General features: G+C 43.3%; 1 protein-coding gene across 4 annotated transcripts in view; it reads right to left on the reverse strand.

Moving 5' to 3' along the window:
- Positions 1–6,872, reverse strand: part of SETD5 (SET domain containing 5) — a 97,055-nt gene extending 90,183 nt beyond the window's left edge. For 2 of the 4 annotated variants that reach the window (XM_066351865.1, XM_066351861.1), the window contains exon 1: positions 6,523–6,872. The gene's annotated coding sequence lies outside the window, so the exon portion shown is untranslated. The remainder of the gene's footprint in view (positions 1–6,522) is intronic. The other 2 variants (XM_066351866.1, XM_066351868.1) reach the window with 2 other exon arrangements.
- Positions 6,873–7,713: the final 841 nt, after the last annotated feature.

Raw genomic sequence — 7,713 nt, forward strand, 5'->3', positions numbered from 1 at the left:
GGAGAGGAGGGGAGAAGAGGGAAGGAAGAAGAGGGCAAAAGGGGAAGGGGATGAGGAGGAGGAGATCAGTTGATTTTTCTACATATTTATGCATTCCTTGGTTGATTCTTTTTTCTTTTGTATTTTTCTGAAGTGAGAAGCAGTGAGCCAGTGACAGATTCCCACATGTGCTCAACCGGGATCTACCCAGCATGCCCATCTGGGGCATTGCTCCATTGCAGCCAGAGCCATTCTAGCACCTGAGGCGGAGGCAATAGAGCCATCCTCAGCGCCTGGGCCAACTTTGCTCCAATGGAGCCTTGGCTGAGGGAGAGGAAGACAGAGACAGAGAGAAAGTAGAGAGGGAAGAGTGGAGAAGCAAATGGGTTCTTCTCCTGTGTACCCTGTCTGGCAATCGAATTCAGGAGTTCCACACGCAGGGCGGATGCCGGGCCGATACTCTACTGCTGAGCGAGCCCACCAGGGCTCCTTGGTTGATTCTTGTATGTGCCCTGGCCAGGATCAAACTACAATCTTCAATTATATGGACAATGTTCTGAACTGTACCACCTGGCCAGGGCTTGACATTTATTTTAAAAGTAACTAAAAATACTGTTCAGGACACTGATCTTTTTAACACATTAATGAAAACTTCCACAAGGGCCCAAATTTGAAGTATTTCATTTTAATTTTGCTTAAAGTACCAGATAACCCACAGAGCTCTTCCAACTATGATTCACATTAATTCTAATAATATGAATACAACCACCCCACTTTTAGTTGGGAGTTGAATACAAATTTATTAAACAAGGTTGTGCCAACAATAAAAAGTGGGGGGAGGGGGGAGTGGAGAAATCTCCAGGAAGTAGGGATGAGACTGAAACAGTTAAGTAGCCTTTCTTCATTTAGCATTTTACATGATGGTGAGCCAACACAGAAATGCTGGAGGGTGTTCTCTATACTATACTACTGCTATAAAATTGGAGCTAACAATATACAACTATTTCACAGAGGGAAAAAAACTATTCTACCTATTCTGGTCTAATCCGAAACCAAATAAAGACAATGTGTATGTTGAAATAAAAGTTTTATTCAGATAGAATATTCTTTTCCATTTCTTTATGAGAGTTCTTCTCTAGATGCTCTAGAACTAGTCTACTTAGGAGGTAATTTGTATTTAGGAGGGTGATAAGCATGTAATTTATTTTCTTTTACCTATACAAAGCTTTAACTTTTTTTTCCTTGGAGGGAATGGGTCCCTACCAGATATTCTGGGATATACTAAATTTTAGGTTAACAGTATAAGGTTTGCACAAATTCAATGCTTCAGTGGGAACTACAAATGATTTCTTTAATTGTACGTCAAAGTGAATAATCTCCCAGGGAATAGAACCTCCTCCTCCTGTCTTTCCTACCTCCTGCCCCTCCCCCACCAACACTGCCTCCCTGCTGTGCAAAGAGGCCTTTGTCCTGCCCCACACTTATCTAGCTGTTTGGCCATATTGACAGGCCAACTAGAGGCATAATAAGGGAGTCAGTCTGACATAAGCAGCTGGCAATTTGAAACAAAAATATTCCTTTCTACTCCGACCAAAACCTGCTGCAGAGGTCCCAGGCTCCTCCCATGCTTCTATCTTTCAAACAGAGCAGCAAGGAATTCGGCATTTTCCCTCAATTAGGAAGTACATCAAAAACTTGATATTCCAGACAGAAACAAATTCTGTATAAATTCCTATATACTCTGCTTTCCTGTGATGTATAACATAGGTCAAGGAGTAATCCCAACTCTTGATGTATACACCTAATCAACACAACTAAGATATGATTCTTATTACTTCAGTTTGCCATCAAAACTGAGAATTCTAAAAAAAACCCAAAACCTGAGAATTCTCATGCTACAAAGACAGAAGAGCACAGAAGAGAAAGCAGTCACACCAAACCAACATGAGGCAAAACTGGCCAATAATCTTAGTGATTTAAAAACACTAAGACATTATTCCAATAAGCATAAAATTCCTTTCCCGTCTTTATATCAAAGATAGTTAATGTGACCCTTATCTCTCCCTGAGGTATTTAGCAAACAAAATCAATATGATGGAGAAACTGAGTGAGGCAGGATGGGATTACAAATTCCTTGTTCAGTGATGGCTTGCATAAAGTAGAAGATTTAGGTTCATTGTTCCATCATATCTCAAGTTTCCTTCATGAAATGTTAAAAAGTCTGAATATATTTTGTCAGAATAAGAGAATTCTCTGAAATGTTTTCTAACAGCCCCCCCCCCCAAGTTACTAGCTATTTTTTGCTCAATTTAGACTTGAATATACAACAGGATACTTTTTATAACTATTAATTTAACAAAATATGTACTGGTAAGTGAAAGAAATTATATTCTCTAACCTTTCATGAACTTCCCTGAATCTTTACCACCAGAGAAATCAATCACTGCATCAAGTGAAAGGTTAAAAATGCCATTTCACCATATATTTTGGAATTTTTGGTGGTAAGGAATGGTTGTAATCACTGTCAATAGGTACATTACACTTGTTTTTTTATGGAGTACCTATGAAAGGATGCTTTTAATCCAATTACAAATAACCACCAGTTGTATTAAAGTATATATTATCTCACATTTTGCAGTCAAAGCAGATTTTGTTTGTCTTAAATACCCCATCAAGACATATTAGTTTCCGATATCTGAAAAAAATTTTATAAACAAAATTCACTGCTAGGCCTCTTAGTTTCAAATTAAACTGACAAATCACCAGAGTGGAGCCAGAAGTTATAAGAAAATTTTATTCTATTCATGATCCAATTTCTCACTGAAAAGATGTATCCAATAATCACTGACTGCCTATAACCACAGACTACTGTTTCAAAAGTTACTTCAAAAAAAAAAAAAAGTTACTTCAATACCAAGAGGGCAAAGTAAAAGAGGTTGTCTGCACACCTGCATTTTGCCCTATATTATTTTCCCGTCCAAAGGCAAAATTAAATAGCCAATCTCTCCCAGAAAGGCCAGAATAACTTTAAAAAGTACACAAGTTCCTGGACACAAAACAGTATCAGAAGATATAAAAATTTTCAAGCATACTGGTTAAATAAATCCTATGAAAAAGACCTCTATGATCCTTCAGAAAATGATTACATCAAGATCACAGTGGGTTCCAAACAGGAAATACAAGTGAAAAAGTGATTATTTTATAAGGCAATTTAAACATATAACTTAAACTAAAAAACATTTAAAGCTAAAATGTTAAAAAGCCACTTATGAGTGAAACCTTATTTTCCTGATATGGCATCTTTTATATGTACATAATAAGAATTAGAACCACCTAAAAATATTGTCCATGAAATGTTCTGTTTCATCAGTCAGTATGTATCACTGAAAAACAATGTAAGCCACATTTGTGAATGACAAAACTCATTTTCATCCCTTTTAGTTCCCTGCCATAAATGCTACTGTCATGCTATACATTATAGAGGACTGTGGGATTTAAGTCCATATACACAAAACTAAACATAATCAAAATTCTGAGGGGGAAAAATATAGGATGCAAAAGTCGTGTGGGTGTGGGGGGAGAAAACGCATCTGTTAAGTACTGTATAAAATTGGTGATATATTTGGATGGTGGCTGTACTTCCATACTCAACAAACTGTTCTGCTTAATCAGAGATTTTCCTAATGCGCAGAAGCTATGGGGGAGGGGGGACCACATAAGGGGCTAAGAGGCCATCTTCTCAAGTATCCTGTACACTAGACTTTCTCGATTTCTGGTCTGCCGAATGTTTCAGACGGATCAAGGCCAAACATACATCCTTGTGGTCTTAGAATACTATATCCAATACATATATAATGAATCCATTTTATAGGTTAAACCCCAAAGAAATAACTTAATTTGGAGAGGTCTATTAAATGATACAGAAATTAAAATATTTCTGAGATTTATATTTACAAATCATTCTGAAAAGGGCACTTCTTTTTAGAGTTTAAGATTCCAAATTTAGTAAAATGTTTAGCAAAATATCTCCTCAATGAAGCAAATATAGCTTAGCAACAAAAGGAGACACAACAAAATATTAAAACTAAATCAATGATTAAAGAGTTGGAGGAAAACATATCAGTTACAGAAAAAAGAATTGGTATTTTTCCCATTCCCGTTCTCAGGCAGATTCTTAAATTATTACTTCGGTTTTAAATGGATTGAAAATTTTAAACTCTAATGGAACTCTCAAGTCCTTTCCAAGCATAAATCTACAGATAAAACCCCCCAAATCTGCCAAAAAACAAAAACCAACCAACTCAACCAAAAAAAAAAATGTCTTTATGATCTAGTTTCCAGATGCTGATATCCATAAATGGGCAGAAGGTTATAAATTCTCATCTCCCTAACAATGAAATGCAAACCAACTAGCACTGAAAATTCCCAGGAAAGCAAGGTTTCTTCTTAGTCCTGAAGCAGCCATTGCCTAAGTGCAGTTCCCTGCAGCCAACAGCATTAATGGACGCTGCACTGCTGTCCTTCCCTGGAGACAGCAGCCAGCACTACTCAAGCTTCTCACGTAGCAACCAGAGCTCCAGAGCCAGCAGCTGCTGCTGCCTTGTATATTCACCCCTGTGATCCAACCCAAAGGAACAACCTTCTCCTTACCCCACCCCCACTCCTTACACACTTTTTTTTTTGACCAATGCTCCATGCCAGAAAAGCTGGAATTAAGCTTTTAGAAAGAAACAATCCTAAGGTCACCCTTTTAGTTTTAAACTGAGGGCTTTTGATTAGAAAAATCAGTATTTACCAAATTCCAGATATCCATTTTAATTAAGGCAGCAATTAGGAGTGAGGATTAAGTTTTAGTCTTTAAAAGGCCAATTTTCCAAGCCCTCTCCTTACAGTCAAATTTAAATTTGCAGCTAGAGACAGCCTTGTGTCATACCCTACTAAAGGAAATAATTCATTTTTGTATCTTAACGACAGTCTGAGTAAAACTTGAAGACTCTAATCCCCTAACGGGACAGAATTTTTGGCTATAGAAGAAAACAAATGATCCTCCTGAGAAAACTGGAAGAAATCCAATAAAAAAATTTTCCTGTGTCCTCCAAGAGGCCCAGAAACCTCTGATTATGTGAATATTCTCTGCTTTAGTCCTAGCTCAAATTCCACACACCTCAAATTACAACTTATAACTGTTTTTCTGAGTGACCTAAAAGCATTAATGATATAAAATTAACCACTAAGAAATTTTCTCAAATAGGGGGTACACAAACATTCTCCTGAAAAGCTCATAATGCTCAACTCAGCTGGGTCCTCCCCAATTACAAGTAAAACTATTTAACATCTGCCCTACAAAAAATGTTAATATGACCTTGGTTACAAATAAGTCAATTAAAAGCAACTTTAGTCAAATGATGAACGAAATTAGCAGAGAACCTGGGGATTCTTTTTGTACTAGGAGCACAGGAAAAGGAAGAAATGAACTAAAGTACAGACAAAGCCCAATGGAACCCAGGGATCTGGGCACGAAACGAGTTACTACTGGTGAACACATTGCACAAGTAACATGAGAAAGCAGAAAATGCAGGTCATACATGCACCCCTGACCCAGACCAGCAGAGCTGACTGCAGCATCAGTATCCAAGGGAAAGGCCAGTTATTTCTAAGAAGTGAGACAAGCCAAAAAGCTCTATAGAATAAATTAGCATAGAGGGGGCTTTCCCAACAGTTAAACTTTCCCTCTCACGCGATTCACTTACTTAAAAACCAGGGCTTTTTCTCACCGCCATGTACTTCGCATCCCTAGCTGCCACGCAGAGGGAATGGGGATTCATAAAGGGTAAATTTTTCTGCCTTTAAAGATATCCCCAAATGATCGCTCTCCACGCCCAAGGCTGGGAGAAAACACAATTTGGCTCAACTCCAAGCTGGAACCCTACAAATTCAATAGGACTATTTCAGAGATACTGGAGCAAATGCCACTGAGAACCCAAGAATGTGAAGTGGGGGTGGCGAAGGTACCGTCTAGTGTGGGAAAGGAAGCAATCATCTGAGAGGGAGACTCAAGAACGAGAGGAACACTATTTAGAGGAGATAAGAGGCCCCCAGAACGATCAGAGTTGTCACCAGGCCGCGCGAAAGGGGTTTTGGGGTAGGTGGGGGTTTGGAGAGGGAAAAAAAGTATGCCTGTGTATTTGAAGAGGACAGTAAAGAGGCTTACCCTCAAATCAAAGGTAAACGTGGAGTAGGCAGGTCCCAGGAAAAGGTGTGAAGAGACGTTGGGGGAGGGGAAGCGTCCTGACCCAGGAAAGACATGAAAAGGATAGTGGGGTCAACTAGATTACGAAGGGCCCACTCTCCCTGGGAAAAGGGATGCAACGGTGTATCAGGGGTAATGAGGGTAATGAGAAGGAGCAACATTTTCCTGCTAAGAGCCTGGAGAGGGCCAGGCCCACGTCCCGAGAGCGAGCGCGGGTAGACGGAGGAGGTGACCCTTCCTTTCCCGGGGGCCGGGTCATTGGAGTAGGTCCCTCTCTTCTATCGGACCCTTACCTTGTATCAGGCGCTGCCGGGGCCTGGGCCCGGGCTGCGGCGCACGGCACACCCGGGAGGCAGCAGGACTCGAGTTAGGCCCAACACGGCGCCACGGCGTTTCCTGGCCGGGAATGGCCCGTGCCTGTGAGTGGGGGTGGGGGCAGAAAGGCGGAGCGAGCAAAGGCAGGGTGGGGGAAGGGCCGGGGGAGGTGGTGGGGGCGGCACTACAATGTTGGCGGACTGGCGGGACTGGGGCTGCGTGAGTCTCTGAGAGCAAGCGGGCGGCGGCCGCCCCTCCCCCGGCAGCGGCGGCGGCGGCGGCGGCAGCAGGAGCAGCTCACTCAGCCGCTGCCCGAGCGGAAACGCCACTGACCGCACGGGGATTACCAGGGCTGGCGCCAGGGGCACCTGGGACACGCCCCCTCCCGCCATGCCATTGGCCTCTCCTCCCACCGCCCCACAGCCATTGGCCAACTCGCCGCCAATCAGCGGAAGCCGCCGGGGCCGTCTAGAGAAGAGGCTGTGCTCTGGCCCTCGGCTCCTCAGAGAGCCTCGGCTAGGTAGGGGAACGGAACTTTGGTGGGAGGGAGGCCCGCGGACACGGCGGGGGAAATGGGTGGCTGAGGTGGTCTGGCCGCTACTTGAGGGTTGCCTTCTCCCGTGGGAAGTCGGGAATATAACGTTTGTTACTCTGGAAACAAAACAGGAGGTCTGAGACAAGCGAGGATTCGATCTGCCCGGCGGCAACCAGAGGGGGAGGGAGGAACGGAAAAGGCTCGAATCTGGACGGAGCCATTGCTACTGCAAAGGGAGGAGCGCTTCCGGCTCAGCCCTTTTCACTAATTGGCCGCTTCTGCTCCCGCCGTGTGTGAAAACACAAATGGCGTGTTCTGGTTGGAGTGAAGGGCTTGTCAGTTACAGGCTCGGGAGTGCGCAGCCTCTTTGGGAATCTCGCGTTGCTCCCTGGGTTGGTTGGGTAGGTAGGTGGGGAGAATTGGATCAACGGGCGCGGTTGGCCTCCCGCGGCGTGTATGCGGTGGGCGGGGAGGAGGGTCAGTGAAAGTGGCTCCTGCGCGGGCGTCTCGCCAGCTTCCCATTCGGGGGAGTCGGTTTACCCGCCGCCAGCAGGACTTCGGTATCTGATTGGTTGGTGAATCCGGGGGAACGGCCCCTTGCTATTGGCTCGGGCCCCAAATGAGCGAAACCATT

The sequence above is a fragment of the Saccopteryx leptura genome, chromosome 10 (assembly GCF_036850995.1).
Source record: "Saccopteryx leptura isolate mSacLep1 chromosome 10, mSacLep1_pri_phased_curated, whole genome shotgun sequence".
NCBI classification, from domain to species: domain Eukaryota; kingdom Metazoa; phylum Chordata; class Mammalia; order Chiroptera; family Emballonuridae; genus Saccopteryx; species Saccopteryx leptura.